Source organism: Rhinatrema bivittatum, chromosome 1 (assembly GCF_901001135.1).
Source record: "Rhinatrema bivittatum chromosome 1, aRhiBiv1.1, whole genome shotgun sequence".
Taxonomy (NCBI): Eukaryota; Metazoa; Chordata; class Amphibia; order Gymnophiona; family Rhinatrematidae; genus Rhinatrema; species Rhinatrema bivittatum.
This window is the reverse complement of record NC_042615.1, coordinates 119,714,852-119,723,618: the sequence shown is the minus strand read 5'-3', so window position 1 is coordinate 119,723,618 and position 8,767 is coordinate 119,714,852. Positions and strand designations below refer to the sequence as shown.

The 8,767-nt window shown below is 44.0% G+C and overlaps 1 protein-coding gene across 5 annotated transcripts in view; it reads left to right on the top strand.

Annotated features, from left to right (window-relative positions):
- The first annotated feature begins 2,280 nt into the window (after positions 1 to 2,280).
- The window catches only part of FAT1 (FAT atypical cadherin 1), a 373,940-nt gene continuing 367,453 nt past the window's right edge, over positions 2,281 to 8,767 (top strand). For 3 of the 5 annotated variants that reach the window (XM_029586952.1, XM_029586951.1, XM_029586948.1), the window contains exon 1: positions 2,281 to 2,930. The gene's annotated coding sequence lies outside the window, so the exon portion shown is untranslated. Of the gene's footprint in view, positions 2,931 to 5,745; positions 5,873 to 8,767 lie in introns of those variants that run through there. The other 2 variants (XM_029586953.1, XM_029586950.1) reach the window with 2 other exon arrangements.

Below are 8,767 nucleotides of genomic sequence, written 5' to 3'. Positions count from 1 at the left end.
CCATGAAGTTAGCATGTGGCACATTTAAAACTAATCAGAGAAAGTTCTTTTTCACTCAACGCACAATTAAACTCTGGAATTTGTTGCCATAGGATATGGTTAGTGCAGTCAGTAAGGCTGTGTTTAAAAAAGAATTGGATAAGTTCTTGGAGGAGAAGTCCATTATCTGCTATTAGTTGAGTTGACTTAGAAAATATCCACTGCTATTACTAAACATGGAATAGACTTAGTTTTTAGGCACTTGCCAGGTTCTTATGGCCTGGATTGGCCACTGTTGGAAACAGGATACTGGGCTTGATGGACCCTTGGTCTGATCCAGTATGGCATTTTTTATGTTCTTATCTATAATCCTCAGAGGTGCAAATGTTTTCTTGCAGGAAACCAGCATTAAATTAAACTATTAACTCATGGAAAAGCTATTGATAATATTATAAATTAAATCAAACTTCTCCAGAAACTTTAGAGCTACATATGTTTTCTTACATTCCCTTTTAAGTCATAAATTAATATCAAAGCAACCTTCTCTGCAAGTTTAGTAAAACTTAATTGAACTATTATTTTCAGGTACTGTTTGATCTTGCTTTTAAAGTTAATTCATGGAAGGATACAACTTGTAGGCAAGTTTAGTAAAAAGTTAATTAAGCTTATGTCTCATCCTACCTATATAATTTTTGTATCCAGCACATAATATTAGATATATATCTGTCTATATCCACATACATACACCAACAATCTCTCCCCTTCCTCACCATCCCCCTAACTACCAACACCATAGTACTTAGTGTAAGATTTTGCCAGTATCCCCTAACTGGTGTATCTGCTGTTAGTAAGACTCTTTTACAAATAGGTGCAGTTTGTTATTATTGGGGAGGTTATCATTAGCATGCCCTCATCCATCTAAAACAGCTTCTTATACAAAGCACTATCACTACTAGCAAATTAATACTATCCCTTTACTGCTCCTGGCTAGTTGCAACTGTCCATTCCAAGCTACAGACCACTACTAATACCTACACATCCTTGCATACACCTTAAATAAATTGATATAAGTTGTCTCATTTATAAAATTTAGCAGTTAACATGGCTCAGCAGCCGTTTCTTTCAAAAGACGAGAATAATCTTAAGAAGTATCCCTCTCTCACCCCCTTGTCTCAGCCTGTGTGTGTGTGCGTGCATACACACACACACACACAAACACACACACACACGCCATACTCACATTCTCTGTTCCTGCCTCTGTGCAGCCCTCTCTGGTCCCACTGTTCTGCGCTGTCTGCATCTCTGGAACCGCGCCATTCCACGTCTGTCCGCATCCCTTGCTGCTCCTCATCTGTCTGCATCTGTTTCTGGTCCATCGCCGCTCTGCATCTTTCCAGTTTCTCTAGGGTCCCTCGTTGTTGTTCTTCTGTCTGCATCTCTATCTGGTCCCTCGCCGTCATGTGCCAGGCTTTCTGATCTCTCTCTTCCTCCCGTCCCTTGCTGTCTGGAGGCTCTGACTTTATCGGCTTCCTCCACTGGCTCAAATGCCAAGTGCTAAAATTGTAAGTTAATGTGGTAACTGAAAAACACACTCTGCCCAGTCTATCTAGCACTACTCATGAGCCGCATATAAAAATTCTCCTTCTTACAAGCCCTATTAGAAAGTTTCTTTAATGAGGAGGCTTACTTTATAGGCCACCCCATGTACCTGATATCCAGCTGCCATGCCTCTGCTGCACTATGGACCAGTCTCCTCTCTGGTTTTCCTTTTCAGGACCAGGGTGGATCTCTTTGGTGGTACCCGGCTGGGAATCCCACATTTCTTGTTTTAAAAGCAATGACTGGGTTGCTCTTATGATAAATGAAATAACCAGTAATCCCAGCTGTATCTCTGGCAAAAGTAAAAATCTGTTGCCTCTCTGCCTTGCTTCCATAAACTATCCCCCCCCCTCCAAACGGCGCTGCCTCCCCCCACTTCCTGGCTTTTTCTCTGTCTCCAATGGGCCCCCTGTTGCTCATCAGAGGATGAGCCAGTTCAGACTGCCACAATAGCCAGGATACTTGCTAGCCCTGCTCCAGCCTCCTGCCTTCCCCCCTACCCCCATCGCTGGCCATGCCTACACTCCCAGAAGGCAGCCAGGTTACGGAGGCTGGGCTTAATCAGAACAGACAAGGGGCTTAACTTCCGATCATTAACTGGAGACGGGAAAAAGAAGTTGGGAGCCGGCGGGCAGCCCCAGTGCAGCGGGACAGCGCGCGGGCTGAAGCAGCGGACTGAACGCGCGTTCCAACAAGTCATCGAGAATACCTCCCCCCACCCCCCCGCCGCAGTCCAGACAGCTCTCTGAGGTTAGGGAAGCGCCAGAGAGCCTTCCTGTCTCCCCCTCCCCCTCAGGTGCTGGCAGCAGGAAGAGAAAGAAAGCGCCTGCGGTGCAAGCCGAGCGCTAGCACACCCCCTCCCCTCCCCGATCCTGGAGAGGAGAGAGAGTGTCCCCCTCCCCCGGTACGGGGTGGGCTGGGGTGTGACGTCATCGCCCCCTCTCTGGAGCCGCGTCCCAGCGGAAGCGAGGGCGGGAGGCGCTGGAAAGAGAGAGAGAGAGAGAGAGAGAGTCAGGCACACCGAGCACTTGGCAGCGGCTGCAACTCCTCAACTCCACCACGGCTCTGCGCCTAGAGACATGTCTTGAAAAACTTGGATTTCCCTTTTTTTTTTTCCAGATTTGTGGGATTCCCCCCCCCCCTTCTTTTCTTGCCAGTTACTTCTGGTCGGGGGCCATTCGGAGATGTGGCGGTGGCTTGGATTCTGTGGGAGCCGTCGGATTTCTTTTTGGGAGGGATATGCTAGAAGGGCGAAAGTTGTCGCTCGGCAGGAGCTGTGTTAATGTAAGCCGGTGGGGACCGAGTAGCTGCTGTGGACTTCGGGAGAGGATTATTTAGATCCAGCTGGTCTGGTGAGTTCTTTGTCGAATACAAATTGTTTGATTTCTCATCGGATTTTACTGCTCAGGTTAGTTATACAATCGGAAATAGACATTTTTGGCTATATAATCAGTGATACGGATTTCTATGTAGCATACTCATCTGAGCATTAGCGAAACGTGAATGTTAAGAAAATGTTAAAATTTAAATGGGAATTGGCTACTGTAGTTGTAAAAATGTCTTTCCCCGTTTTTTTTTTTTAGGTTGCAAGTTGCCTTAAACAGGCAACGGGCGACTTGATGTATTGTAGTGCAGCGCCCTCTAGATTGCAAATATTAAAGCAATGTCCCCACACACTTCCAAGCAAAGTTAATCGTGGTTCACCTCTGCAACACTCGGAAACAGTTATGAAAGATCAGTTGGAGAGAATTTGAAAAGGAGACCATTTTCACTTTGATAGCTGTTGTTCCTTAAAAGCTTTAACTTCAGTTACCTGATATTTTCAAAAAGATCTTAAATAAAGAATAGATTTAGTTCTGAGAAGAGTTGTCTGTTAGCAGTTAGTCCACATTTATTTAAAAAATAATCCCCTAATATTTTAAAGAACATTATGCATGTTAGCTCTGGAATTAAAGAATGCTGGAATAGATCTGTTAGTATATTTTATAGAATACTCTGGATTATTTTGATATAAATTATTAAATCTACTCTATAGAACTTTAAAACAGCATGAAACACTGTTCGTGTAGCTTGGCCAATTACTGCTTTTCAGTTACAGTTGCTATAGGCAAATCTAAAATGCAAACGGATATAATCACATCTGGAAGAGAAGACAAGCTTAATAAAGTGCCTGCCACTTAGTTGTGAATAGAATGTTTTGTGGGAGGTTATTACTAAGGTCATGTATTAAAGATGCTAAATAATGGGGGTGTTTTTTTCGTCTGAAACGAAACGGAGATGTATTCAGTTGAATTACAAATGTTCCGCCAGGTACTTGTTGTTTAGTAACCACCTCCAGTTTTGAAGTAGTTCGCATCTGAAAAGGAAAACAACATCTAAGCCTACAAATTCAGAATTTCTATTTTTAATGCATACATTGTAGCGGTTTCTCTATAGTGACAGCTAAATTGGCTTACAAAATGAAAGTATGAAATTAATTGTGTTAATTAAAAAGTGTAAACTTCTTCTTTTTGGCAGTTGTATCATAGTGTGGCTGAATAACTTTGCCTCTAATTATTTCGGAAGTACCAGTCCTTAGTAAAACACCGTTTTTGGGGGTATTCATATTTAACTTTGCAGTATGAATGAACAACCGCAGTATTATTTAGGATTTTTTTGAATTAATAACACACGGGGACCATGATTCTGTTGAGAATTGAATATTTTCAGGGTATCTCACCAGTAAATATTGGGAGGCATGGCAATAGCTGATTCTCGGATCTACTACAGTATTTCTACTGTTCTACACCATCATAAATGGGCTTTTTTTTTAATTAAGCCAATATCACTTGTATGTTGCATTGAAAATCGTTGGCTGCTTCTCTAGTGAACTCGTTTTAGACTTTAGCTGGAGTTCAGTGGTAGACGTTAAGCCAGTGGTTTTTGGAATGCTGACGAGTTTTGCCATGGAGTTTGGAAAAGCCTAAAAATTACACAACCCCCCCCCCCCCCCTCGTTCCCTCACTACAGTGCTCCCGCATCAAGTTGCCATGCCTTTGCAATCCCCTCGCTTTAGCACTGTGTGTGCCTGGCTCCCATGAATGGCAGGGGAATGAGTGGAGAGCGCACGTACTCCCATAACTGCGATAGCCCCTTTTAGTAAACATATGATTTGCTTTTCCTTAAAGTGGCAATGTTTATGTACTGCATCACGTTTCTGTATTTTGTGCTCGCTCGTCCTTAAGATATTCACCCATCGTCAGTCCGCAACTTGCAAACAGCATTGATAATGGAAGGCCGCCTTTGTCCTCAGGATTGATTATTTGTGTGTGTTAGGGCTGGGGAGTGATGAAGTAAGTTGGCCTGGGGTTGCAGAGCTTGGGATCTTTTCCAAAACTGGTGTCCCCCTAGGTTTGGTTTGATATTCCCATCCCCCAACCATGTATTACAGCGGGGAGATGAAATTGCTAAACGATCCGAAGTCTCAGTCTTACGGACAGAATGATGAGCTTTGCAGCTAGAAAGGAGCTGTCAGGAAAAAAACAAACAAACAAACAAACAAACATTCGGATAAAGCAAATGGAGCCTTTGAGTGGCTCGAAGCTTCCCTACTTTGTACATTACTTGGATGGAGATACTTAGAGGGAAATGCAAATTAGAAAGCGGATAATGATTATGCCGCGCATTATTCTTTGGAGTAAGGAGTAAACCTGCGGGCAGCCTGCTCTAGTAAGGTGTAAAACCTTTAATGAAAGCATTATCCCGTGCTAGAGCCATCAAATCGGATTTTCTAAGATGTGAACAGCCAAAGCTACCCACCGCTAGATAAAAAAAAACGTTAATAACTTTTAAGCAACCACTGGCATATTTTTTTCATCACTGATTTGTAAGGTTTGGACGTCAACTCCGTGTGCCTTTGGTTTCGTTAAGAGAGAGAGAGGAGGATAGAGCGTGCCTTTTGATCTGAAAGGGCTATAATCATTTCGGAGCCATATGGTTGCGACTCCCGGAGTCTGGGAAAGTGTGGTTTAGTTTTTCATGCCACAGGAAAGGAGATCCGGCGGGGGGCGCTTGCTGCCGCCGGCGGAGGGATTTGCGAAGGGGGGGGGGGATGGGTCCAGTTTTGGCCGAGGAGGGGCGGGAGAGTGGGAGGGATTGTGGCCGTCTGGGACAGAGGAGGAGGAAGAAGAAGAAGGGGGGGAGGGCGCCGGGGACGCGTATGGCAGGACGGGCGCCTCTCCGACCATGCACAGCCCGCGGCCCGCCGATCCCCCTGAGAAGTTCCCCGCCGCTGAGCATTCATGCTAGGAAGGAGGTGAGGGACGCGATCAGGAGCCGGTGCAGCTCGCAAACTTTATTCCTGCCCTTTATCTCGGGGATCTTTTCGGGGGGAGGGGTGTTCTTTGTACGGGCGAAGTTTTGCTTTCTGTGAGTTTGCACGTTAGCCCTTTCACGCGAGTGCCTGCGCTTTTGTTTTTTGTTTTGCGGGGCGGGGAGCTCACTGGCCGTTTCTCATTCTTCCCCTCGGGAAAGGTTTGATCGCTTTTTTTTTTTTTTTTTTCCTCTTTGCAGCAAGGCAAAGGTAGGGAGGCGGAGGCAGCAGAGAGAGAGGGTGGGAGACGTGAGGGGAATGAGCGATGAGCAGGAGAGAGAGAGAAGAAAAGCTCCCGTCCCCGCTATTGTGCTGACATGTGGGAGGCAGAGGGAGTGGGGGGTGGGGACGTGCAAAGTTTTTTTTTTTCCCTTCACAGATTTACCACACTTCTTGTTCCTTCCGAGCTTGAGCTCTTGCTTGGGATGGAGCCAGCGCTCCCTGTGCGCCGAGGAGCGCCCCACAAACCACGAAAGGAACACGCTGCACATTCTTCCCCACCGCCACACGGCTCATGTTTGTATTGATTGCCTGTTCCTGGTTGATGTTAGGCCATTGTTCGGCGCCGTATTTATTTTTTTTTTTAAATCAGGTTTCTCTTGGAAGGGAATCAAGGAGCTCTAACCAGAGTCCTAGCCCAGCACTGGCTTGACCAAGGTTTTGTTTAGAAATGTTTTGGCATCGCACCTACCCTGAAGATAGCGGTGCCACAGGCATGCGGGCATCTGCAGGCGATTTAAAGGGTCATTGGGAAATTACTGATCGCAAGAATTACAAATGATTTGTTTTGGCCGGGTGTTCTGCAGTGGAGCCTTGTGCATGATCTGCAAAAAAAAAAAAAAAAAAGTTTATTGCTCTAATCTAGGGGCTTTTCCTCACGATGTCTTAAGTAGTAGTGCCTCCCCAAGGGAGATTTACATATGTTTTGACTAGACTTCTTTTTTTTTTTTTTTAATGCAGTTAAGTAAACCAAGATGTGTGAAGTTGTTAAATGCTACTTTAGCATAGCGTTGAAAAATGTAAAGTATGATAGGATAGACTGAGAAAGTAGCAAGAATTGTGGCAACTTTTACCCCTAGGTGCAGCGAAAAGCCTTAAATGCTAATCGTAATGTATTAAGGATGATGGCACCTTTGAATCTTTCATTAGAATTAACATATTATTTATATGAACTGTTTTAATAGTGATGATAATGGTAAATGTGTGGAAAGCCTTTTTTTTTGGGGGGGGGGGGGGGGAGTACATTTATTTTCCAGTAATTTTATTTAGGTCAAACGAGAATTGTGCCGAACTACGTTTCGATGCTGTGTCCACGTCTTCAAGATGATTACAATAGTTCAGCACCATCATTTGTCGTACTCGGCCAAGTACTAGTTAATGGGGAGTTTTAATGAGAGAGAACTCCTGGCATCAGAATCGCTCAGCAGTCCTTGTATGTTGGTTTAGGTTCATGCTGGGTTACCCTTATATGGCAAGGAACCATAAAAACTCCCTGTTCCCAGGCTGTGTTTATGGGAAAAATTCTTCAAGGAACACAACCCAAAATAAAGGAATTCAGCACTTTTGGAGCAGTGTTCTAAATGAGAAAAGATGTTAAAATTAGCATTCAGCTGTGGCTTTTTTTTTATTTTTTAAATTTATTAGATCTGAATGTTCCCAGATAATCCAACTCCTTTGTAAACACTCTGCTGTTAACATTGTCCCTCGTTTATTACAACATTACAATTTCTCTGTTTATGAGGTGATTTCTTTTTTTTTTTTGATTAGTAGAGTCTGCTTTGTGGTATATTTTGCTTTCTTCAACTGCTTCAATACTCATCTGTGCTGGGAGATGAAGAGAAAAGGGTTTTTCTAAGGCTTCCTTTCATGTTTTGGCATAAGGAGCCTATATTTGACAACATGAAGGTTTCTGTTTTCTTGGTGGAATCATGTTTGGGTAATGATGTGGATGACTTAGCTTCTGCAGTGCAGAAACAAAATCCAGGACACTTTTTATGTCCTGGGTCTCCAGCTTGTCTTTTGGAGCATTTTTACAATAGAAAGTAAACTTTTTGCATTCATAGCCTATGTTGAATGCCGTGCATGTGATACATGCAGTGTGAGCAGTGAAGGGTAGGGTTTGTTTTTTTTTTAAACTTTGCTGTTAGTCTTCAAAACAGTGTGCACTGAACACATGATTTCAGTATTTTCATCCTATTGTAGAACAGACACCTAATTTGCAATATGTATCTTTTTTTAACAGAAGATAAATATGCTGAGGCTATTATAGTGGAGCTTTTCCTGTCTGTAGCCTGCTCATCCTGTACGACTGCAAACACTTTTTTGGGCTAAAACAATTTCTAAATATGTTTTGACGTTAACACGGGCAGGCAGGACTCTGGCATTCTCCCATCTCCCACAAAAATACAAACACATTATTTGATTTAAGAAGGCCACGGTTTATTTGCATAAAACTGTAACCCGAGCCTTACAACATTCTTAACATCTTCCCTCCTTTCCCCGCCTCCACCTGCTCATTGCATATTCATATCAGTAAAGTCACCGCAATCCCAATGACCTACTGTTACTCCCCCCCCCACTGCCACTCATTGGTACTCCCCACTCGGCGGGAGGTCACTTGCCCAGTGACCTCACTGAACTTAGCTCCCCCCCCCAGCTACATATGCCTCTGCAAGACCCACCCTGCAGGTCAATCAAATCCCCTTAACAATTATCAAATCTGCAATGTAAACAGCCCATGACAACACCAGCAAACTTCCCCGGAAACAAAACAGGGCGAGAGGGTGGGAGAAAAAAACCCAGCAACTGTGCCCGCACTGACTGAAGAGAAGAAAAACA